Raw genomic sequence first — 27090 nt, forward strand, 5'->3', positions numbered from 1 at the left:
CACTTTAATCAATGTCTATCACTGTAATGTAAAGCACACTGATAAGAGTATGCATATTGCTGATTAAGAGTACTGCTATAGCAGTTCTTTTTAAGAAGAACTTGAAATTAATAGATTGCTAACATATCAAGCATCTAATTTAATTAAAAAAGAACAACTAAGGTATTTTGCGTGCATAAGAATCTGAATAAAAACATATTAGCACCCACAAGTTTTAAAGTAAAATAAAGTAATATTTCACATGTAATTAGAGAAACTAATTTCACTTAAATAGGTATATAAAAGTTTATAGTTCATTTGGCCCAATGTAAATATTGTGTACTTCAGTGGAAAGATTCTTACTAACTTCATTAGGCTTTATGGAAGACCTTTGCAGTTTAGTATTACATCTTCCCTTAAAAAAACCCACACACATATAGCCTTTTATAAACAAAGGATAGCTTTCACAGGAAATGAATAGGACTTGTCACACTTACACTTCTGCTTTAAGCATTTCTTCAATGAGTTTGCTGCATGTATATTTATGCATTAGTAAATCCTAACTGACCTGGATCAGATTAAGTGATTATAGTGTGCAATTCAACAAATTCCAGAAATATGTTTCAAGTCCCAGAGTCACTCACGTGCTGTTCAACTGTTTATGCACTGCGAAAAATTGCTCTATAACAAGCATGCAGAAGAAAACTTCTTATCAAAAGGGTAAGCAGTTTTGTGTGTCTTCTGCTAAACTGAACCTCCCAGTCTACCTCATATCCAAGCATATGTTCTAAATCATAGAATCATAGAATGGTTTGGATTAAGATCATCTAGTTCCAACTTCGTGCTATAGACAGGGATGCCTCACACTAGACTGTGTCTCCCAAGGCTCTGTCCAGCCTGGCCTTGAACACTGCCAGGGATGGAGCATTTACCAGTTCTTTGGGCAGCCTGTTCCAGTGCCTCACCACCCTCACAGTAAACAACTTCTCCCCTGTTGAAGTTTGAACCCATTGTCCTATCCAATGCAGTCTCTGATGAAGAGCCCTTCTCAAGCATCCTTGTAAGTGCCCTTCAGATACTGGAAGGCTGCTATGAGGTCTCCACGCAGCCTCCTCTTCTCCAGGCTGAACAGCCCCAATTTTCTCAGCCTGTCTTCATATGGGAGGTGCTCTAGCCCTATTATCATCCTCGTGGCCCTCCTCTGTACTTGCTTCAACAGCTCCATGTAAATAGTTCCTTAAGTTCCTGATGAACTACAAGTAATTCAGGAAGGAGAATGTCTTGAACATATTCTATCTAGATAATTTTTAAAGCTCTAAAATAATTCTTCCCTGCTATGAGACACTCTTTATGTCAGGAAACTAGTGTTCCTGTGCACAAGTAACCACACTTCCTTGGTAAATGCAAAAAAATGTTAATTACATTAAGTCATTTCCGCCTTTCAAGACAAAGGAATGGTACTTTAAAAAAGTATCCTTTTCAGTCATACAGAGTCTTCCCCCAGTCTGAACAGAGCAAGCTATTTATTCTAGGAATTCCATTTGTTTAAGAAAATAGGTCTAAATTGATTAAACTAATCATTTTATTCTAACTGCTCTTTTTAAAGACAACTGCTGATTGCATGCCCCTTTTGTAGCTGTAGCTGAGCCTGAGATGGTACAAAATAACCATCTTGCCAGTTGTCACAACTATTTGCTCATTCTTTAATTAAACATAATATATAAAACCGTATAATTTACATCTAATTGGGAAACATCTTTAGTCAGAATACAGCATAGTCTGATGGCGTAAGCAGAGACTTGAGTGTCAACAGGTCCTGAGCTATGGTCTGACTGTACTGGAGAATCATGGCTGTCCTTGCAAAGAGTACTTAATCTTCAGGTTTAAGAACCTCATGTACTTACAGAGGATAATTTCAGTTAACCATTGACTTCATGAGAGTGCTGTGAGAGTTGGTTAATGTCTGTGTAGTGCAGACCTTAAAATAAAATAAAAATTTAGCACTGACCTGTAGGAGCAACATGCTGCGATAACAGCAAGGTTATGGTAAGGATGGCCTTTAGATAAAGTGGAAGAAGGCCTTTTGCTGCAGACTCTTCTTGAAAAAACACACCAAACAATAAAAGACTGATGTTTCAGGTGTTCTGGCAGAGTGGTTTGCCACACAGTTTAGTTTTGCTGAGGAGGTGAATTGTAAATATAATGATCAAACTCAATAAAATAACAGTAGTAAGTTTAACCCAAAAGAGCAAGGGAATCATTCAAATATCAAAACTATGCTTGGTGGAAGAGAGGCTGAACACAGATAAAAGAGTATTACCTGAATCTCCATCAGCTCTTATACAGGCTCACAACCAATTCAGAAACATTTATTTTAATTGGTGGGGCTGCTTTATCAAATTCTTTCTGCAAACAACTTCACAGCAAGACTCGCCATCCCTATTTGACAAAACCTGGCATTGGTAATTACACAGATGAATGAAAACTGTGATGTCCCTCACTCATTTATGTTTCAAAGTAAACCGCAAATATGAAGGAAAACTGGTGATTAAATATAGATCATCATCTACTGTACTCTAACATTCTCTGCATGCATGGCAATTCTGCTCTTTTTGGTTTTTGTTTTGTTTTTGCTTTAATGGACATATTAAATATATACATAAAACTAGCACATATATTATTCAGTGTAGCTGAATAATAATTTTTTTCACAAAGGCATCAGCTTTTGCATAAGCAGGAATCAGATGCTAATGAGTCATTATGTAGTGCAACAGGCCAAACTTTTTATTTAGATATTCAGTGTACTTTCAAAACTATATTATTGTGAAATCTCAAACTGCTTCTTAAAGTGTCTCTTTTTTCCTCAGAAAGACCCCAAAGGAGGAAACTTTGGAAGCAAAGGAACAATCTATTATTATTCATGATCTGGTATACCTATTACCAGCAGCGCACTTAACTGAACAGGCCAGCATCCATGCTGCAGTCTAAGTTAATCTCTTGCTTTTCTGATTGAGAGTTCTTTTTCTCAAACAAAGGAAAAAGCATTAAGGTAAAGTATGCCCAAAGGTCCTTTTATTGCATACAAAAATTAACCAGGACCCTTTTTCTCACACATGGGAATACACATGCTGTTAAATTTAAGACAATGAAAATGACTGCTTGTGTACTGACAGGGAAGTGGCTCCTTTATTTTGGGGATAATATCTTTCTCATTGTTAGAATAAAGCTTTATCAGCCATGAATTTTTTAGATTTTTCTCTTTTTTTGACACAATATACATCATGGTTTGCACATGCTTTATGTTTTGGTCTCCAGGTACACTCTTTCCAGGGAAATTTTCTGCATCTAAAGAGAATTTGTCACAATCTCGTAAATTTACAGAGCAAACCTCTCTTTATGCACAAGTGTTTTACAAGCTGGACAGTTCACTGATATCCAGAGGGAATGCAGAAGTGGCACAGAAATGGAATCTTCTCCATACACCGTGCCCTGCCCACTGAAAATCAAACATTAACAAAAGCACAGTGTAATGTTAGGCAATTAACAGACCTCTGCATCCTGCAGCTTGATCCTTTATTATCCTGCATGCCATAGTGTGAATCAAACCCATTACTAACTCAAGTACATGTGCCAGTATTACACATCGCCAAGCCTCAATTCACTAGAAGTTGAAGAAATGTCTAGTTACCAAAAGTTTCAAGTTACCAAGCCAACACGTCGGCCTCCTTTGAATAGGTCACCAGGCATTTGAGAATACAAGAATGCTGGAACACGCAAAAATTAGCATTCACGAAGAGATATGTAACACACAATAGACAGAAACAATAACCTGAAAATGAATTAGAAAGAAAACACAAGGACAAAACCTCTTGTTCAAGCTATGACCGTCAGGGGCTTGAATGCCAAGTTTTGACTAGTGCTGCATTAAGAAACACTCTTCACAATCTGCCCTTGTTCCCAGAATGTCTCATTTCCAGCTCATACCTTGTGATCAGCTGATTTCTTCCATTTAATCCCTGAAAAAAAAAAAGTCACAAAAAAGTAATGAATGCATCCGTAGTTGGATTTTATGCCGTTCACTGCAGACTATCTGGCACCTTTTGGGGACAGTTTTCCCTGTCTTCTAACCTGTCTCCTAGCAGCTGGGTTCCTCATAAAAGTGCTCAGTGAGGGGCTGGGGAGAGAGGAGCTATGTGCAGCTCAGGCTGCATCCCTATTTACTGACACTCCTTGCAGCATGGCAATTCAGGTAACCATGCAAGGTGGTGATTATTTTTGCTGTCTTCTGCATCTACAAATAACTTCATCATCACAACAGTTCAATAACACAAAATATTTGGAACCTGTGATTTATCTCCCCACTACCTTATAGGGCAAAATCAAATGGGAAATCAAAGACCTCCAGAAGTACAATATAAAAATAACAAAAATAACAGAAGATTTCAGGTTTCCTTCTACTTGTGTAATTCTTCAGGTTTACATGCTATCCCTCCAGTTTTCCTCTGTGGCTAAGAGCAATACATATTCACTATTCACAAAAGTTTTAAGTTAAAGTTTGTTCCTATTTATTGATTTCTGAATTAAAAAAAATTAGAAAAAAGCCAAGCATTATTAAATTCATACTTAAAAAAAAAAAAATCAGAACCACTGATTATTTATTTTAATTCCAGCACAAGTTTTCTATGAAACTGCCCTTTTGTTGATAGATAAATACATAGTTTTTCATTATATTTCATACATACATTATGAGATTTGGCTAGGAATTTTCAGATTAAATTGATCCATCACACTCAGATCTTTTTAGTAACATGCCTATTTTGACACCTCTTCATTCAAAAAAGATTTGCAGCTTCAGAATAGAAATTCTGATGAAAATACACCTTCATCAACACCGAGCAAACAACAGACAAGCAGAAAGATCCTGTGGGTTTCACCTGGAAGACTTGGCTTGAAGTCCAGCTTTGCAATAGTCAAAGAAGCAATGAGAATCTCATTTCATGTAAGTGTCCAAGCCCCATATCCAATGAAAGAGCAGGTTTTTCTCTTCCTATAGAAAAGCTTGCCCCTGGACACTTCTGAAATGCAAAAAAGGTATTTCAGTATTTCAAAAACATGTATAATTTCCTTGTAAAATCAAAACATAAAACTTCCAGAACAATGAAATTTTACAAATTTCTGACCAGAAATGTTAAAGTTAATTGATTAATTCATATATTTCCCAAAGCAGCATGGATTTTGGTAGTGCAGTTGCCATTCTTTCTGGGTTGTTCCTAGAAGTAAAGGTAGAATTCTTAACTACTGTGATGATGGAGAACGGAAAATGTTACAGACAACATGTAATAAATTCATTGTTTTGCAGTAATCTTTACCTTTTGGAACATACAAATCATTATGAAAATCTTCATTATGCTGCTGTGGTCTGAGAACCCAAAGAATTCCATAAAATTATGGGGTTCAACTATCTGGTTGTGCTGGGGGTCTTAATATTGCAAACATCTGCATTTCTTTAAATCAAAAAATTTAATGGAAAGAAAATAAATAAATATGAATCTACTTCTTAACCATTTAAATCAAGTTTCAGCCAGACTACTGAGAAATAAGAGTGGAAAGCAGAAAGAAATGGAATTCAAATGTGATGAGTCAGAATAGTTTTCACTGAATCAGTGATATACAATTTTGTGACTTTAAGCTATGTGAATAATATCATCCATTAGCATCAGTATCTGGCTACAGGTGAGTCAGTGGAACCGTGCCAGCTGATGGCAGGTGATGATATGAACTCTCTGATCTAATAAAACTACAGTTTCGTATTCTTAAAAATCAGTTATTGAAAGTGGACCAAAGCCAGGTCCGTAATGTTTATACAGAAACATTAGGTAGCTCAGAGGACAAACACACCTTAATGTGAAAATCTCTTTTCAGCATTCACTTTGTAATTAAGTGCTGGTGATCGCCAGGCAGTACTCATTTCCTTCAGATCTAACACAGTAGTAAACCGGAGTGTATCAATCTGAGGCAAGTAATGTGGAATGATACATTGAGAATGAAGCAGAGAGGATGAAAAAAACCTTGAATTGCGTCACACCAACTTTACAACCTGTAGTGAAAACGAAGCACCCTGCACCAAGCCACCCTTTCGTGAAGGGGTGGCTGATGGGCCCCATCCCTGCCCGTCTGCTCCCACCGGCGCACCTGCCGGCTGTGCTGGCCAGGTCCAGCTGACATGCCTGCTGCCTGCCGAGTAGCCAGGATCAGGGGAATTAGTTCTGCTTGCCTTGGGAGGCCAGCCCAGCCGCCGCGGTTTCTATTCAAACTCCCCTCCACCACTCAAGCTCAACTGGAACCATTTAGTACTCACATTGTTCTGCAGTTTTTATTTGTTTCCTTCCACTCAAGCACATGTTAAAATAGGCGACCCCCCAGCAGTCTTTTTTTTTTTCCCCCCTTTTCACATGACTAAGCGATTATCTTCTTCCTAATCAAAGAGACAGATGAAAAGAGTTTATTAATAAAAGTTCCCCTTCAGGAAGATTGGAAATGAATGATTAGTAAAATACACCCAATTTTACTCACAGACCCCCCTCATAGAGAGGCATCTGTGAAGGGTAGGGATGCCAGAATAGTGGTGGGGACTCAGGCATCTGGAAGCTGTTTGCGATATGGATTAGAAGTCAGGCTGCACACAGATACTGCCTCCAGTCACAAAAGCTTGCTCTGTGGAGGGGAAAAAAATATGCTGCTTGTTTACAGTGCTACTTTTTCCTTTTGCTTGTTATCTGTTTTATTTCTTCCCTCACTCCCCTCTCCCCACACCATTCATGTGCAATTATGTCTGCACAGATATGCCAGCTGGTGGGGCTTGTTAACCATACCCACCACGCCGGCATCTAGGAAAAGGGGAAAAGGAGCTGGGCAAACAACACCTCATTGTTCTAGGGACCAGGGTATTATCTGCTCCCTGTTGCCAGGGCCCACTGATCAAACCAGGAAAAACAACCCCAGCACTTGGGAGAGCAGACCAAAGATATGCATGTCTAGTACTGTATCCACCAGCATATTTAAAAAGCAGGCAAATCACAGACAAAAAAAAACCTCAAAGGGGGTTCAATAAAGAAAAGATCTGAAACTTAAAAAAGAGTGGTATTTTCTACACGGATCTGGTTTTGGCAGCATGAGTTTAAGATGGTCATATTATTTACAAATGCTCAAACCAGACCATCATAAAATTATAATATGAAATCCGAAAACCATTCTAGTGAATAATTCTATCATACGCACCTTACAAAATAAATATTAATCACACTCAGAGACACTATTTTTAAACCTTTATAACAAGAGGCTTTCTAATAATTCCACAGCTTCCTACCTGGTAACTCAAATATTTAGGCTCAAAATCAAACAGATAAAGAAGTATAAGATAATGCTACTCAAATTCTACTTGCATACATTAGGACTTGGGTTAAGACAGTAACCCTCCTGACTGTGAGTGGGCAGAGGATCAGTGCTTTAGACCATCCAGTTCCTCTGGACTCAGAAATAAAATCAAACCACTGAAGCACTTCATGAAAATGTCTAAGGGAATTTTTAAAATCAAAATTATTGGTTTTAAATCAGCTGCTTTCAAACCCAGATTCACATGCTATGTTACTAAGAGGAAAAAATATTCTCCCCTCTCATGTCTTCATTTGGAAGAAAATGCATTCTGAAGCAAGAGGTTTTCTTTAACTCATTTTTTAGCGGCGATGTAATCAGGCATTAAACTGCATCTCAAGTTCCACTTTTTCTGGGAACTTTTCTGAAAAAAATTAATTTTGGAGGTGAAGGAAAATATTTTTGAGGAAAACAGATTTTTGTACAAGATTCCTTCTGAAACTGTCAGCATTTACGATTATGAGAGAAAGCAAAAAAGGAAAATTAACTGGAAGGCAGTACTGCAAAATCATTGAAACATCTCCATATAATTACAGTTGCAGGGGCAATATGGTAGGACTGTACTGTTGCTATTGCAGTAAATAAAGCAGGCTATTGCAGTAAATCCAAAATTATTAGATTTAAACTCATGACATTGGATATTCATTTTAGACCTACTGGCTTGTATTAGATATATATTTTAAGCCTCTTAAATGCTTATACATTAGGTTTACAGGGAATCTCTTCTTTTAGAGAAAGGACTGCTGAAAAATCGTACCTTGTAAACAACATTCTTAATGTCATTTCTGTATGTCGCTTTACAGAAAAAAAAATTGACATTTGCTTCCTGAGAACATAATGATGAACAAGTCCAGTGTTGCACAGGTTTCCTTAGGATGGGTTTAAGAAGATCCCATGGCACAGGAGTACAGTGGATTTCACTGATCACTCCTCATTAGTGCCGGCAAAGTTTTTATTCAGAGCACTCCTTAAAAAGTATTATTAGTTTTGCTCATATCAGTCTTCTGTGGCAATATATATCTACTTACGGAAGCCTTTTTGAAACAGAATATCACAACACATTTAAACATATGAAACATGTCTAAAACATTAAATACTTTTCTCTGTATATGAAGTGTCTGTTATAGATGCAATACATTATGTTGAACCCTTCCAGGTACAGTCATTGTATATGCCATTTCTTAACAGAAAGTAGCTACAGTAGTACAAACTCCCTTTCTTTATCTGCAAGAGGCAAAGTTAAGCCTGTCCTTAAACTGGAACTAGGATGAAATAATGCACAACTAGTGCCATATTTTCAAATTGCTACAACTATGGAAAGTTTCATAGTTGAAATGAAAAAGAAAACATTTTCTCAGTAGGTTGCTGTTCAGGTTCCTGTGAAGAAGTCCTAAGGGAAGGCAGAAAAGGCTGTGTTTTGCCATGATGGTGCTTGTTCAATGCTGTTGACTTCACAACGTCTCTGTTCCAGACAGAGCTCAGGTCAAATAATGACAGTTTTGCAAACATAAAATCTATAACAATATTCATGTTTGTTCAGGCATCTCTGACAATCTCACCTTCATTAAGTCTTCCCTGTATTCAAAACATACACCAAGGGGATTTCCATTAACACCACTTTTAAAAGAACAATTTATATCTGAGGAACCAGTGCTTTTATTTCTGAGAGAGTAGTATCCACAAAAATAAAAATACAGTGGCTGAAACCTCAGAGGATAGCATCAACTTTCATAGCAAAAATCAGTTTAGATTTAGTCTTTGTGCTTTTTTACAGATAAAATAGAAAATTTCTAGAATGAGATGCATTTTTGAATGGAACACTCACTTTACAGTTCTTGTGTTTATTAAGTCATATCGTCTTATGCCAAGAAAAACATTTTCAGAAGTGTACCAAGAAAATCACTTGTAGAAGTGATTTACATTAGCTGAAAAATATTTCTCGTTCTTTGGAGCCATCTAGCTAAGGCATTTGCAGAATATGGAATATAAGAAATATCTTATACTTTCTTTAAGCAGAATTAACAACTTGATATAGTAAAAATATTTCTGCACATTTTTTGTTCTCTTTAATTCTTTGGTGCCTGGTTTAGACATATCACGTAAATTTGGACTCATGCAGTTACATACACGTGTTTAGATATACGGACTTAAATGCATGATTGCCATATAACCATATGCAATACGTTCATATAATTTTTGACATGCTCCCAAGAAGCTGATTTTGTGTATTTATACAGTCGATGAAGTATTTGTTTGCATTTTCCTTCTTTGAAACAAAGACTCTATGACTTTGTCAGACTGTTCTTAAAGGGTAACATGTAAATATCCCTTGGAATTGCACATGGAAATCTGCTCTTATGGCCCTTAAAAAAACAAAATAAAACAAAACAAAACAAACCTAAGCAGGATTAATGTGCCTCATTAAATACATACATTTTATAGCAAAAAAGTTCATAAAAAAAAATACAGCCTCTGCTTCTTTAACTATTTCCATAATGTCATTCATATTTCCACAAAACTAAGAAACTGGTTTTCCTTCTTCCATTAGATAGAAAAGTTTTATGCATTTGCTGAATTTCTTTAATCAAATTCAGAAGGAAGGAAGGAAATTAATCAATCCAAGAGTGAAAAAGTTTTTTAAAGGAAGTTTAACATCCAGACATACTGAGGTGTTTATGCGTGTGTGTGTATGAGTACAATGCATGCACATACATACCTGTATCTGTGTACTATACATACAAGAACTTTATTATAGGTATTTCTTGAGACAGTTTTTCTGTAACACTGCAGTTTCTGTTCTCAGGGAGTATGAATGAAGATCTTTAAAGAGGTACATGTTTTACTGTTATGTGGTTGGCCTGCACCCACCATTCTGTCTATCCCTTCAGTAAACACTTTAAACACTTAAAGTAAACTTTAAGGTACACCTTAGTTATTCTAGTTCTGGAGTTACAGTTCTTTCATGACGGCCTGCCAACCTACCCCCATGTGTGGATAAAACCAACAGTTCCAAAGAAGAAGGGGAGCAGCACAAGTATTTCATGTGGTTAAGATCTTTTGACAGGAAGTTGATCAGTATCCTAGTAACATCTTATTCTCTTTCAGCTGTGCAGGAGCCAAAAAATAATTGGCCCTATTTCTCTTAAAATATCTATGTAAGAGGAAACATGGACTACTTCCTTAATGTGACAATCTCCTGGCTAAATAAATAAATAAATAAATTATAATCCATGCTCTTATTTCCTTAATAAGTCTTGTTTAAAATTGATTACTGTCAGTACGTAATCTAACACTTTTCTGTTTTCAAGTATGGTATGAAGGAGATAAACTCTTAAGACTTTTTCCTCTCCTCTTCCTATGGTCAGGAGGACAAAACTCCTTTTACTGACTACCAGTACCATGGCTCTTGCATTGTACCTGCTTCTATTGCCTTCACGTTTGTTAGCATATCCTGAGTGCTTTGCCATTTAAAGTGAAACTGAAGTGATAAAATCTCTTTTTTGGTACTTTTCTTTCTATATCCCCACACAGTGTTAATTAATCAAAATCTCTTGACTTGCTCAAAGTGACATTAATCTCTCAAGTCAGGGGAAGGGGAAAAAAATAAATTATAACTTTCTATGGGAAAAACAGATTATTCTCCTTTTCCTCTGTAGTCTAAAACATAACACTATTATGGTCTCTGTGGTTAGCTGTTTCTACTTGTCAAGGTATACAATTTTGAACGTCTTTAACTATGCATTTCTTGGATTAGACTTTTTAATTTTGGGACAACGACCACTTCCTAGACTCTGACATTTTTCCTACATTATTATACTCTTAAACTAATTTTAAGACAAAAATCAGCAAACAGCAGTGTGGTTTTGCTTGTCTATACTATTTCTCCGAGTGAAAAATTCCCCGATGAAATTCCAGTGAAACGTGTCAAGAAAAAGGAAGATTACAGGACAAACTGAAGCATTTAATTCATTTCAGCTTGAACCAGTGGGCATCTTTTCACTATCATCAGTGTGGATGCCTACTGAGAATCTCTTTTCTGATGAAGAGTCAAGACCATGTATTGATACCATTTTTTGTTATTTTTTATCTGACATCCATGGATTTTCTTCTGTTTTTCTGTGGTCCGAGATAATACATACACTCAGAATTAATACGCTGTAAGAAGTCCAAGGTTTTTAACCACATCTCAAATGCAAGACACGCAAGGAGCTAAACCAGTCTGCTACCTACCGCTCAAGTTCCCCTCTGTATAAGTGACACTTTAACTCTGTCATTTAAAAAAACAAACAAAAAAAAAGCCAACAAAAAAGACCCACCCCAAAAAACCCACAAAAACAAAAAACCCACAACAAAACAAAACAACAAAACTTAAGAACTTATAATTTACAAAGAAAGCTAATTGAGAAATGAAATGTCAGGGAGCCACAGAGTGATGGGCTCCACAGCACCTCGCACTCTCCTCCCTTGACCCGACCTCATGCACCCCTTCCTCTGAACCCACTGCCAGCCCTGCATCCATGTGTGGTTTCATCCTGATGCATGGGGCAGAGGGGCTAGCTGTTGTGATGGCACGGTGTCACTTGGGCTGGGTGACAGCCAGTTCTCGGCAGACAGCGCTGTCAGAGAATCACAGACTTCCACATGTACAAGCGAAATTAACTTCTGTTAGTCTGACATTTTCCACAATCAATACTCACAAGGTCCTTGTCTCTGGGATCAAAATTCATAAATCAAAAGCAGAAAGCATGAAATAAGGTATTTGATAAATCCATTAACTGAAGTGGAAGTGTACTTCTGTCACACTGTTTAAAGACTACAGTAGAGATGGCAAAAGAGGGGAAAATCTAACAAACATATGAAGTGAAGTGCTGGCTTGTGCTTGTTTGAATACACGGCTCAATCTCACCAGCCAAAGGACTTTATGCCTAGGCAGCAGACAAGTTGGCTTCCCTGGACTTCACACTGCACACGCTGCCTTCAGGAGGCAGAAAACCACCAACAAACCATTTTCTGATGGACAATCCTCCCACTCCAGAGCAATCCAAGCTTAAGACAAAACCGCATTGCAAAACTAAACACCACTGTAAACAACTTTGAATTCACTAAAGCCTCATGATCTTAAAGTATATGTCATTGTTTTTTACTGCTACAAGGAAGTCCAAAAAGCAGGTAAGTGCCAAGAAGACTTTTGTTATGTCCTGTAGGTCAAACAAGTGACTTCCTGACAGTACCACCAAGCACCAGGAAGCTTTAAAAAGAAGCAGTCCTTAACATTAAACCAATTTATACACATTTCATTAACAGCAATTTTCACACTGGAGGCAAGGATGACTCTAAAAGCCAACAAGGCTAAAGAACAGCACATGCCCTCCTCTCCATCCACTTAGAGTCCTGTCAGAGTAAGAGGTGCAACCTGAGGCTGAGGGCACTGAAAAGGTCTGTAAGACTGTAGTATCCTCTATGGTGATGGTTAACATGATGAAAAATGAAAACAAATCACTCTCCAAGAACTGTATAACTCCATTTATCGGCTGACAACTGCAAAAGGAAAGGTTTGGTCCTTACTGCTATTGAAACCTCTTACTATTGTTTTATCCTAAACTGATTTTTAAGGCAACGTTGTGTTTTTAACACAGGATTAACAATCATAATTCTTATTAAACTCAAGGTGAAATTAAATTGTAATATTAAGTTCTTAAATTGTAATATGAAGTCCTCTCTCTCTGCAAGTCAGTGGAGTTTGAACACAAGGCCATATCCACACCTGGTGTCATCTTCAAGTGACAGCAACTCTCCAGCAGCTCGAACTGCATCCCATAGTTTGCACACATTTAAAACTTACTATTAAAAGATGTATCTGCATTTTTCAGCTGTGATTCATGATAAAGAACAGTGGCAGATGTTTACATTTGAACAAAGAACTACTTTGTAAAGAATGTATCATAACTGTTTTTGCTGTGATTGAAAACAGCAATGCTTGCTTGATAACAAAACTGCCTAATGGCAAAACCTTGCGTGTATAATGTGAAATAAAAAGTAGCAGCAGACAAAATACTTTCATTAGACAATTTCTTTATATCACTTCAAATACCATCACAATATATTTTACTTTAAATGAGACAAAACACCCGATTTTCTATATGACAAAATCATCTTTAAGCATTGTTTCTAAATTCATGCTACCCATTAACTTCATATTTTATCATTTCTAAAATTATGAAAACCATATTTTGAGAACATCTTATTCGATGTTCACACACTCCCTATCAACAAACGGTTCGTCTTTGCTTTCCTCTAGTTACAAGCTAGCCAATAATTAGAGCAGGGTTGTTTTTTTTTTCTATACAGATCTGTCTTCTAAATCTGTCAATAGATCTGATTTTTCAAGTCTCAGTGTACTGTAATAGACAGATGAGAAAGTTGGTGGTTTTTTGCTGTTATGTACATTCAATAAATTTTTTCCCCTATCACTTAAAGAATTCTATTATTTTCTTTTCTGCTCTGAATAACACAGATCCCCTTGAGAAAACCCCCATTAACAGGATAGAAGTCTGCATTTACTTTTAGAGATAAAAGCTATTGGACATGTCTAGCTTATCTGTCTAGGTGAAGAAAGATTTGTATTTATACTTACAGCATCACCTTTATCATAGAACCATTCTGAAACTATGAAGTTATTAATATTTAGGCCTCCGATATTTACTATTGTACAAAACACCTACATGAACTACAATCGCTTTTTGCATCACAGAGAGAAGCTTAGCTGTAAGGTTGTTCCTAGCAAAACTTTTTCTAGTCTGGTTACAAGCAACATTTAATCCTATTTCTCAAATGCATCTTTTTCAGGAACCCTGCAATTCCTGACACTTCCCACAGCAAAAGCTGAGAAGCTACAGCAGTTAGTCATCCTTTGAGCCTTCCCAAGCAACAAGACCCCCACCCCTTCAAACAGTCAATCGGATTCTTGGTTGCCTGGCTGACAGGTGACTGGCAGGGTGAGCTTCCTGGTAAGCTGGAGAAGCAGAAAGCCCATCCACTGCTGGAAAGCCAGCAAGCCAAATAATGCCATTTTTATTTTTCCCAGAAGTGTTCTGTCAGAAATATGTGGCTTTTCTCTTCAGGAAGGAAATCTGTTTTCCATTCAGCTCTTCTCTGTAGCTGCTCAGAAGAAGGAATTTGGTATTACTGAAAGCACTTTTGTTTACTAAAACACAAGCTTCAGTAAATCCATTCACAGCAGAATAAGAGAATCTACCTTGCTTAACACAGTCAGTATAGATGGGAACTTGGAAACATAACCTGAGGTTTTTGGATCTGGATCCAGGATTATTAATTGATCTACACCTCTCGAGAAGAGCAAATACATAATCAAAAACATAGTAGAAAACCATTCATAGCCTTCTCTTTTTCTGCTCTCCCTGCCATAAAACTGACTTCTCAGTTTCCTAGTCAAACCAATATGAGAAAAAATCCTTCCTTTTGATTATACACCCCATCAGCACACAAGACAATTAAGTCTAGGGAACATGGTGCTTCAGTGTATAATTGATTTTCATAATATCTTCGTGTCTATATCTCTGAAGAGCCACTTCAGAGAGTGTCTGAAAAACAACCACTCAGGAGCAATCTTATCACCTAACAAGCAGTGAAAAAGTGGATATGTTTCAACATTTAACTTTTAGTACTCACCATTTTCAAAATATATGTAAAACTACAGTGACGGTTTAATTTTTACCAGAACTTCATCTTTCCAGTGTTCGTTTAATCCTCTATAAAACACAGTGGTCTGTAAATTTTTAGGCCATGTTCTGTAGATAAAGAAATAATTGATTTCTGTTAACATTGTCCGGTAAAACATGATAACATTCTTCAGGTATGGTATGTTAAACCCAGAAATCTTCCAATGGAAACTTACACTGGTCAACAATGTTATGACTGGAAGAAGAATATATATATATGTGTGTATATAATTTATTTTAATTTAAGAACATGACCAGTCAATTTTTTTAAAAATGTGTCTCATAAACTGTTTTTTCTTATTTTATAGCTTTTTATACCCAGTGAAGAATCCTAGCTGTTGCTAAGTTTTACAAGTAAGCATCTACAAGCCAGGTATTTGTAAGCCTCTTGAGGTTTGTTCAATAAAACAGAGAATTCCTGCAACAGGAATGATCACTTCAAAGATCTTGCAGTACCGAAATATGAGAACTGACTGATTTAAGCTTCCCATTGTAATGTCCTATTTGCTAACAGAGGATCTTGTACGTTGAATTCAAAAAATAACTAAAACATCATGACACGTGAAATGGGAATAATTTCTTTTTTCTTTAAAGAAACCCAATAAACCCCACTGATAAACCTAGTAACAAGCTTTCATTACAAATGGCTTAATTCTTTCAGCTATTTTTGAATAAAATATTCTGCTAGCTCTTTGAATCTAGTAATGAATGCTACTTCGTTCTAATAAGCTTTCTTTTAACTACTTCTAATAAGCTCTTCTTTCTAATAAGCTAAAGTACCCTTTTGTATTTGAAGGCACATCCAGTCATATGTACTGATTATATATTCTAAATAAAACCTTACATAGCATTACAATACTAAATCTGTTTAAATTATAACATTTATATAGTACTGAATAGTATTTCCCCAGTACTAAACATATGATTCCTACTGAAATCTATACTATAGTCACAAGAAAATCTCTGTTTGACAGCAGCAATCACTAATATCAAAGCACTGTCTGCTTTGTTTTGCATTTTCTTATACGGATTTCTCTACTGCATTGAAGTTAGAAGTTAGACAAAACAGATGCTTATAGCCTATGTGGATGCTGAGACCTTTTACAAAGTGAGGATGAAAAGAGGAGAGACTTATTGGAAGCACAAGTGCAGAAGAGCTCCAGAAGTCAGAACATTTATCACTGAAAAGCATCAGGATTAATTAGTGGATGAGAAGATTCATGATGAAAGTCTGAGCCTCCATGTAATGCAGATGGAGTCTCCCCTTAGTTCTGGAAGCTCAGAGATGAGAGAGTTTTCTTCCTTTCTGTTCTAGGCCCCTTTAATTAAATTTCCTACAAAAGATAAAGGGTTTTGATTTGGAGTTGGGGTTTTCAGTGTGTCTGCTGCTATAAACAGAATAAACTCATATAGTATCCACCCATAGTTCTGAGAATCTCCCTAATTGTCCTTTTTTTTTTCCCCACACATACTGTTTTGAGCACCTTTGTGCCTCCATCATGCAGGAGAGAGGCTCCATGTATATCTACTATAATTTCCCACAGGCTTCCAGTACTTTTCCTTGAGCGGTGTCATCTCAGTTACTGTGCTATCTGTCAGAGCAGACAAAGAGGACCAACATATAAAAATAGCTACCCTCTCTGAAGAGTGTTATAGTTCACCACTTTTAAATGTGCCTTAAATATGGCTTCCCTAAAATTAAAATGTAATGTGCTGGTTCTCACTTTGCAAGATATATAGGAAGCCACAAAAATAATCTTTCATTTAAATTTCACTGGACACAGCTCTTCTAAAAACATACAAGCAGATCAATAATATCTTTGCTATACTTTTGATTTCTAATCCAAACAAATAAATAATGGTGAACTGTTATTCCAGCATCTGCAGTATTCCCTAGTCAAAGTGCAGGAGTTACATCATACCAAAACTGAGATACCTAGTCATTTAGGGCAAGATTGCTTTCTTTTCTTGTAAGTATATAAATCATACTGCATTATGACTTTTGAATTGTTTAGAGTTTCACAGAAGCATGTTAGTATAAGTTATTTAAATGTCCACTGTATAATAAAACAGACATTCCCTGATTTTATTTACTTTCTAAAATAGCTTTTCAAAAGCAAGGATGAAGAAAAGACTTGCATCTTTGCACAACAAAAATAAACCTGCAAAGATAATACAGATCTTTCACTGATGTTTAATTATATTTTTTATACATATACAGTTCACAGTTCTAGTGGTGATGAGTAACCACAAATTGGACATATCCTACTGTGCATGAAGGTGATATTCTAGTGGTTCTTGCCTCTTCCTTCTATCCCTAAATGAGTTGCTGACAAGTTTGTTGGCAGACTATTAAAAGATTATAACAATAAAGTATTTTAAGCTAGCAACAGCAAAGTAGATGGAATTTTGCAGCCTAGCTTTAGCTATTGCAAGCATCTAAACTCATTACCTGTTCCAGCCTCAGGCTCAAGCAGAAAAAAGGGAGGTTGGTAAAGCATGAGAATTGTTTTCAAACATTTTAAAGTACTCTGGTTCCAGTCCTGAATGTGAATGGAAAGATGTGAGAGAGCGAAGTGAGAGCTTTAACCCACCGAGTATCACAAAGCAGAAAGGAGCTGCTCTTTACCTGCTGACCTAACATAAATTTGCAATACCAGTGAAAAGCTTAGTCCCCTTCATGGCAACTTTCTACCCGTTTAGTATCTACCTTAAGAAGCCCTGCGTTTCCCTAGTAGAAACATTCACATAGCCACATACCAGTTGGAAGTGGCTGGAGAAAGCAGGTTTTAATATGCATTGGTTGCCTGATTCAGTTCCCCAAACTGAGACAGAAGTCTTTGCACAAAAACAGGGAGTGTGGGAGCAACCCAATGCAGAAATGAGGTTTGGGAGCAAAGAGAGGAGGAACCTTTTGTACCTTTTGCATTGACAGAGCTTCTGTCTGTACCTGCTAAAGATTACCACAAAAACTATGATCTTGTTTGTGCTTTAAAAAGCGTGATTAGGTGGTATTCCTCCTCTTGACACTAATCCTGAGCCCTTCTTTTCAGCTATGTGTTGTTCTGCAATTGCCATGATGAAGGTCTTGAGTGCTTATAGAGAGTGACAAGAGCTCACACACAGGTTTGAGAGAGCTTCTGCTTTTCATGCATGGACATGGTGTAGCATAAGTCAGTTTCAAAATTCAGAAACAAGCTAAATCAAATGCATCTTGCCTTACTGCATACTAACTGAAGTCAAGATTTCAGAAAGAAATGGGAATACAATTGTAGTTGCAAGTGAATTATTTAATTCAGTTATTGATGTCTACAAGGTAAAGTGCACTTTTCTCACTATGCTTATCTTGATAGCTATATGCTGACTTAATTTTTCTTTCTTTAGGTGGCCTAATATTTTAAAGGCTTTTTCCAGTCTGTGATTGAATATTTATTTCAGCTGATACCCCATGAACCACCTGAGCACATTTAAATGCCATCCACCACATAACACCGGTTTCCTGCTAGGAGATGAGGGAACTGCAGCAGCTACACTGTGTTATTGTACCACAGTGGCAGGCTGCCAATATGTTCATTCACATTAGTAATTTCTGTCACTTGTGTAAAAGACGAACAATCATATGTTATTAGAATCAAATATTTTGATAAATTCTCAAATGTTTATCCAAGACAGTTGCATCATCTTCCTTGAATTTCTGTGGTAAAGCATTCCTCTACCACACAAACCAGTAAAAGAAATAAACACAAAATAAATACCCAGTTATACATTTACTTGCAAGCTTTTTTTCTATTTGCTGTGTGGTAATTCATGTGATTTTTGAATGGATGGATGACTGTTCTCTTAGTTAAGTCATGTCTTTTTCACAGAAATAGAAAAATGCATCAAAATAGGAAACCTTTTGAGCTGAGGCTGATGTAAATTTTTTAATACAGTGGCAACTTTCAGTTCCCTTGTAGACCTGCAACAATGCAATTGCCTGGAAAGGCTGCTATTGTTACAGCTACTATGTAGATAATGAAAGAGTGTGACACAAGATAGTAGTGAAGTGGAAAACAAGGGGTTGTTGGCATAGTACCCATGTTCTCTTTGCAGGACAATTAGAGACACTCTTGGTTGTCAAAACACTTTTCGAGATTTAGTGGCAAGTTTGAGGTAATCTACCCATGATTACTATTGGCAAAAGGTGAACTTGATTTTCTAAAAGTGTGTAAGTGTTTTAGCATAATTAGTTTAAAATAGCAAATGTTATCTATTTTTCTTAGAATTTCATGATGAATAAAGATAACAAATTAAATGCAAATAAGTTTTCTACCTGTGCCATTTCAAAGTTTTCCTTATCTATAGAGAGGAATTTAGACAGAACCTTATCAAATTCTACATATAATGGGCATCTTGTAGGAAAAGAAAGGGGACTATACATCCGGGCACTGCTCTCCTGGATACTGCTGCACTATACCATCAGTATGTAGTGGCATATGGCATGCATGCCAACCCATAATTTATCACTTTAATCTCTCCTTTAAAGAAGCTAAGGCAGAGTACAGTAAACTGTGCATACAGTTCTGAAGCACAACTCATTTGCACAATTATTTTATTGTTATGCAAGCAGTTGCATGTTAATTGGCTTTACACCTACACTGAGTAAACCTAGAAAACTTCACCACTCCATCCCCATTCAAATTCTTCATTTTTATCCCTACCGCCTTTAACAAATGCTGCTTTTATTATCAACCTAATCCTAAGGGTAAAGCTATCTAAGCATCTAAGAATCCTACTGTATTTCTTAGACTTCAGCCTGTGGATGCAAAGGTACTTTGAAGCACAATCTTCAGTTGGCAGCAGCAGCAGATCAACTCAGTGGCGACTCCCGGGGACCTTGTTTAAGGGTGTCCTTTTGAAGCACAGCATGTGTGCTGCCACTGCACCCATTTCCTTTCTGCAGGGTAAGCTTGCCACCATATGGAAACCACATGGATTACTTAGTGGAGGTTGTGCTAACACTAATAGCGTAACTAGATTTTCTATCTTAATTGTAAGAAGTTAGATGGAAAATACACAGTACAACTGCGGGACAGGAAATGTGGCTCTTTGTGAACCCTTCTTTGTATTTTAATACCAGTCTGAGCCGTCCATTCAGGGCTGAGTCCTGAATGGATATTAGCTAACCATTTTTATGTTAAGTACAACCAGCTCCGATTAGTGGTTTCAGTAAGTACAAATGCTGAAAAAGTCAAATGTAGAGACAAATTTGGTGTTTGACTCTCCTTTTTTTTTTTTTTTTAATACTTGTACTGGAAGGACAGCTCAGACTCTAGTGATACTGGTTAAATAACATCATTTTGTTTAATGCCATAACACCAGTTTTACAGAAGAGTAATCTAGTTTCAACTTTCTTTCTCTAGAATGCTCAGTATTTTACACACAAACAGTTTAAGAAGTTGTTTGGCACTTGGAATTCAAATATATTACTTCTAAGGGCATGACACAAGAATTACAATCACAATTAATGGCATGTCAATACTTTTTAAAGAAAAATATTGATGTCCAATGGGTAATCAGGCACTTACTAGATACTATGATCATCTTTCAATGAATGTCATCCATCTAAACTGGGTACCCAAATTACACCAGTGTTTTGGGCATGAAAATGTGAGAAAGAATGTGGAATAGTGGTGAACTAGAACATAAGGAATAGGCAAACTACTATATCTTGCAGAAAATACCTTTAGGAAATGGTCTCATGTTTGGTAAAAATGGCAAAAATCCTACTGGGTTTTCAAATGAGCTGGAGAGAGCAACCGTTTTATCCCTTTCTTTTTTATTTTTGTACTGATAATTTTCCAAAATGAAAAAAACAGTTAAGATTTGTCAACTCACTGGCTTACTTTCCCTATTATGTATCAACCTGTAAAATGTAGCTATGTTGTCATGTATAGCATTAACACATTTTCCTCTTCTGCATTCTTTAGTGTGATTTCAAAGCAGGTTTTGCTATCAAATTTTCACAAAGAATAGCACTTGATTAGATTTATCAAAATTTACTGGTTTGATTTACAACCAAAGATGGTTTGGCCTTTAAAAGCCTGGTTCTCTGTCCAAAGCTTTCACTAACTGCTCATTCGTTTCTGTGTGGTTTAAAGCTCCAAAGCTTTTAAGTTATTGGCATAAAACTGTTCCTCCCCAAAAAGCAATGAACACTGTCAGTAGGTAGTACTGATAGTTAGGCCAATTAATAGAACAAGGTCTTCCACGTACCTGTGACAGAGGGTTAAAAGCATCAGCTCTCCACATACTCACTGTATCTTGCTGTGTATGTCAATATGCATGGTAATATCTATACTCAAGGCTTCATTCATAAAACACCACACTAGAGTCATGCAGCCTTTTCTTTTTCTTCCCTTTTTTTTTTTTTTTTACATGCACATGCAGGTACGTTTCAGTGCATGGCACTATCACTATCACTGCCACATAATTTTCCAAGAAAGTGAGGAAATATTGTGAATATAAAATTGAAAGAGGAAATAGGAGATAATGAAAGGCATAATTACAGCTATATTAAGCTCTGCTGACAGCAATCTTCACTTTTTCAAAAAATGAAGATAGTAAAAGACTTCTGAAAACTACTGTTTTCATGGGTTTTTAGGAATTAAACTTTGAATGAAAAGATTCTGATATAAATGGTTTGCATCTGAAAACTAAAAATCACTACCATGTATTTTTCTGTTACATTCTTGAAAATTATTTTCACATTAGTCTAAAGACATTTCATGGAAAGATATCTGAAAATATCTTTTTTTTTTTCTATAAATTTCCCATCACTGAAAAAAAAAAAAAAATAACCCCTTCTTCCTTCCTTAAAAGGTTTCTTCACTAAAACGAAAAAGGAAGATTTTTGCCTTGAAGGGACAGGTAATGCTTCTCAATTTTAATATGTTAATTAATTGCCAGATTATAATTTCCATGGAATTGAATTTGAATTCCATATTAATATTTAATGAATTAACTAAGACTAATTTAATTGTAATGAACACCAACACGTTTAATGATGATTGGTTGCTTATTTTAGAAAAAAATGCATAATAAATATTATAATTTTCTGAGAAATGCTGTTGACAATTTTCATTTTGTTTTATTTGTATATCAACTGAAAAAGTACCTTGAGGGGTATTTCTCACCTCACCTGAAAACCTTATCAGTTGTGGCTGCTCTTTGGAGAAGCTGAAAACATTTCACTGTGATTTTATGCAGTGTCAGATTTTGTATCTCATCTTTGCTTTAAAACTTGTCTAACTTCACCAAAATGAATGAAACTCCCCTAGATTTGAATTTACATGGAAGAAAGTAAAACCTCTTTCTCTTGGGGGTGGGTGTACAACTATGGTAAAAAAAAAAAAAAAAAAAAGGGGCAAACAATTAAAAGCTAGGAAATATAGGAAATAATATCAGAAACTAAATTGGGAAACCAAATAAAATCTTCCAGGATTACAATGCTGAGAGAAAACCTGTAACTCTTTTCTATACAACTTGCCTTCTTTACACATATTGCTAGTGTGCTTTTATACCTGGATTTCAGTAAAATCTGTAGCACTGGAGTCACTATATGCTTTTTCGTGTTATGTCACTAATGTTCAGAGCAAGTCTAGTAAATTCAATGCTTTAAACACAACAGAAAGAAAAGGAAGAAAACAAAACCAAAGCAAACAGATAAAAAATCAAACAGATCAAAACCAGAAGTTAAGTGGGCTGGGGTAAAAGAACCCTCTTCTTACAAGCAGACATGTAAAGACAAAATCTCACTGGGAATTATCCAATATTACTGAACCTGGATGTGCATAATTCCACTGAGAGAAGGTCTTACTCCTTTCAGAGAGCACTGCAGGATCTATCTTTAGTCCTCAAAAAATCAACTAAAAAATGACTCTCAGTGCCCATATCCCATCATTACAGCACTGCAGGTAATATCTTTGGTGGCCCCATGGAGTTACCTATGGTTGTTCATTGATTCCACTGAAGGCTGCGAAAGAAAATAAATCTCCACACTTTCTGGGTTTATGATCTCCATCCTTTCTCCAAATATGCAGAAAAGAATGGTTCCCTGGAGAGAATCCACTATTTGGAGGAGGAAGGAGGGAAGGGAATATCTGTAGTCTTTACTACTGCTGTTAAAACAACTCAAAAGGATCTTAAAGACAGACCCATAAGTATGCCATAGCTCTTCTAGAGCAATTTAAAACTGGAAAAAAAACTGCAATATACACAGAGATAGTCCTGTGTTATGAATAATACTTTTGTAAAGCAGCATATTCAACAGATTCGTTAGGATAAGCTCTGCAATACCAGCACAGCATCTGGTAAAGACTATGGCGATTAGTAATAAAGCATTCATGCAATTATTTTGTGTGAGACAAATAAGTTAGGGCTAACTGAATATGATCTGACCACTTTTAAAGGTGAAAAAGTTTGATTAAAAACTCCAAAAAAGCTCTTTCAGTACTCTGACATAGGCAAGATATCCTTCCAAAAAGGCACTAAAAATATTCTACTTTCTTGGCCTAATCTTTACTTATCATAACTTCACTGAGGAAAAAAAATGTTATGAATCATTACTTATTGATTTCCTTAAGTGCACTTCTTAGAGTGCGATACAATAGCGTGATCATATCTGTTCACAAAAAGTAGTGTAAGCAGATGCCTACCTCAAAACCTGTCTTTATTATTTATGCAATTAAGTGTGTGGCTGCATAAAGCTCTGTGCATATGAGCAGTAATATTATACCATCTTGACGTAGGTTTCACTGCTGTATAAATGAAACCCATATTAAATTTACAAAGGTTACAAAACCATTAGCACTGATGGCTTTTAAGGAGTAAACGTTCACCATGACTCATACTTTGTTCATTTGTGCCATTTGGAAATTAAGTATTCTTAATTGCTGTAATGCACCACAAGTTCCAACGCTTCTCAGCGACAGAGGCACGTAGTTCCTTGTAATTTGAGTATTCTAATTGATTAATTGAGTTTTCTTGTAAGATTGCACAAGAGTTTTAGATGCAGGAAGGTTATCCTTGTCCTATGTAACATAAAAATGCTTGAACCTGCAATATAGAGTAATGTTATCGGTGCTGGGTGAAAGTACACAGCAGTACAGTCTAAATGAGATGACCATTTTTGCTAGCAACAAGTGGCTTGTACTTTACATCAAACATGCGCTATGAGAAGTGAGAGGAAATAAAAGCTTTTTTTAATGCCATTTAACATTTGCTGTCAAACTTGTTCCTTGTGTTGCCTATCATTTGTACGATCGATTTTAGTTTTGTTTTTGTTTTACTTGTTGTAATACTTCTCACTGCATAAAAACAAGAAGCAGGAAAATCCTGACATAAGCAAACAAAAACAAATGCTCAGGAGATTCATCAAAAATGGGGAAAGAAAGAGTGAGAAAGTAAGAAAAGAAAAAGTAAGAATAAGAAAGACTGCAATTGAAAAGAATAAAAAAGAATTACATCCCTAAAATTTATTTTTTGCTTTAAAGAAATGTACTCCTTAACAATCAAGTTAGCAAAGTAAAATACCAGCAAATACATACTGTCACCAGTTGATTTAACTGACCCAAAACCAGACTAGCTATAGGATCACCCCTGAAGTTTCCTCAGAGTGGAGAGCTGCTTAAACTAATTTTACTCCAGACTTTAAAAGGTAGGAGCTAACATAGATGCATGGACTTTGGAAATTATTTCATATATCAAAATAAACTAAACTGAATAATTAGTGACTTTAATGGGATATTTCTTACTATTTTTTGTCATTCTTTTTAGGAAAGAGGTGAATTACTATCAGATTTTGAGGCAAGGAAAGTTAATATTTCCAGCACATTACAAATCATTTTAAACTTTACATTAGATAAAAATTAAATGTTCATGTAAAAATATTAAGCTACGAGTAATGCTTTCAAAGACATAGCCATCAAAGAATAACTCATATTTTGTTTGTGGTTTAGCATCAAATATAAACAAAAATTTGTTTTGGTAGCATTTGCTATCTTTTAGGGCAATTAAGACACTGCCCAGATATCTGTTGCTCCCCCTGGAACAACAGATTTGTTCCACAGATCTCATCTACCCTAGGCAAGTTTCAGAGCTCTGGGATGATCTCAGGGAACATCTATTCCCCTCCCTCCCTCCCTCTGATCTCCTTGCTTTCCACTCCTAAGGCTTTGATTCCCTCAGAAGCTCGGAAACACTTTCTGTACATGGCAAATCATCCCTCTTTTAAAGTAGGGATATTGATTTGTTGCTTTCCCCAAGCTTTTGAGGCACTAATGTTGCAGAGGACTGGGTGCAATACTTGTTTACCCCTTCCGATGAACTGGGCCCCACAGTTTGGCTTATTAACATTGCTGAAGAAGTACAAAGCTTCTCCCTTTTCCATTTCCTCGCAAGCCTGGGTCTGTGAGAAGCTGCTTATTTCCCTCCGTTCACCATTTCAGCCAGGGAGGTGTTGGAGACATCTGCGAAGTTCTCCCTACTCACTCATTCTGTATGAACAACTGTGCTTTAAAACTACTCAAAGCGGTATTATAAAATGACAGGACTGCCTGCCAAGACCAATATTTGCATGGTAATGCATTTATCTGACTCTTCGCTACATATTTTTAAAGAACTGGCTGTTTAAAGGACTTGGCTGTTTTGGGAAGCATGCAGGATGTATTTCTCTGTCTCAGGACAGAATATGAAGAGGTTTACTGCATAATTCCAGGTTTGGCTTCTGCTGTATGAGCCTGGAAAAGACCCGGCTCGTGCTAACAGATCATTTGAATCAAAGGTGCACAGCTGATGCTTGCTTCGTTGCTTATGTTTAATTCTCTCTTCTTCGACCCTTTTCCCCTGCCTTCCTTTTGTTTCTTGTTTTATGTTTTTCACAGCATTTCTAAAAAACCCAACATTCTTCCCTCTCTTCACATGGAGTTTATTCCTAACAACGCCTGCCTCTCTGTCACACCAGCTCACAATTTGTATCACCCAATACACTAAGGGCCACAATTCATTTCAGTCATGGTTCAAAGCTATCCTGAAATAATCACAAAGTGACACTGTGAAATTACTGTAAAAAATTGTGCGGCAGTGTCATGACATTTTATAATTGAGACCTCTAGTACTCATAGCTCTATCAAAGCCCATAAGGAGGAGGGGAAAAAATCGTGTTTTGACAGACAGAGCAGCTTGAGATGTGCAAGCAAGATGGTATGAAGTCAGCCATGTAGAAAGTTATCGGATGTTCCAGTTTGTGCCCCCATGAAATTGGCACAAATCATCTGGATTTGACTTCAGGAAGGTGGTTAGGAGTAACATGAGAGAGTAAACGAGGAGGTAATGGCCACTCAATGACTTAACCTATGTCACAGGGCAACTAACGTGTCAGCAAAGAATCAAATAAAGATGAATGAGCTTATCAGAGGACCATGCACTGCCTCATTGGGCCCAATTTAATTAAACAGAGAAACTGTTCATATAGAAAGATTAATAGAGCAACCACATACAGTAAGTGCTATAAAAGTAAATCAGAGCAACACACAAACACTGTTACAGGCAGCTGCTATGTAATGTTTTCTCTCATAATACTGATGAAAATCATGAGATGACCAGAACCATTTGTCCAGCCATACACATCTGGTCCGTAAACGTCTGAGCTTTCATCTGATTCACAAGAGCTGAAGATGCTGCATGTATGAACCAGCTATTTGGTGATAAACTGAAATTCTCTTAGTCAGTCTATTCTAGAGCTTTCCCTGTGTGTGAAACAGGTTGCCCTGTTGGGGGAAGGACTCAAGCATGTGTCCTGAAGGAAATGTTGCTGTATGAAGTCACTTCCCGTGTGTCAGAATATTTCTCTGGATAAGAAAAATATTTTGCCTTGCTCACAGAGGAGCCAAAAAAGTTAAGT

At 36.5% G+C, this 27090-nt stretch overlaps 1 long non-coding RNA gene across 2 annotated transcripts in view; it reads right to left on the minus strand.

Annotated features, from left to right (window-relative positions):
- Positions 1-3146: 3146 nt before the first annotated feature.
- LOC136009239 (uncharacterized) overlaps positions 3147-27090 on the minus strand; it is a 150234-nt gene continuing 126290 nt past the window's right edge. Inside the window, exons 2-5 of one of the 2 annotated variants that reach the window (XR_010610418.1) lie at positions 15100-15218; positions 6338-6454; positions 4914-5054; positions 3147-3995 (exon numbers count right to left, since the gene is read on the minus strand). This is a non-coding gene — a long non-coding RNA (uncharacterized LOC136009239). The remainder of the gene's footprint in view (positions 3996-4913; positions 5055-6337; positions 6455-15099; positions 15219-27090) is intronic. The other variant, XR_010610419.1, reaches the window with a different exon arrangement.

Source organism: Lathamus discolor, chromosome 2 (genome assembly GCF_037157495.1).
Source record: "Lathamus discolor isolate bLatDis1 chromosome 2, bLatDis1.hap1, whole genome shotgun sequence".
Lineage (NCBI taxonomy): Eukaryota > Metazoa > Chordata > Aves > Psittaciformes > Psittacidae > Lathamus > Lathamus discolor.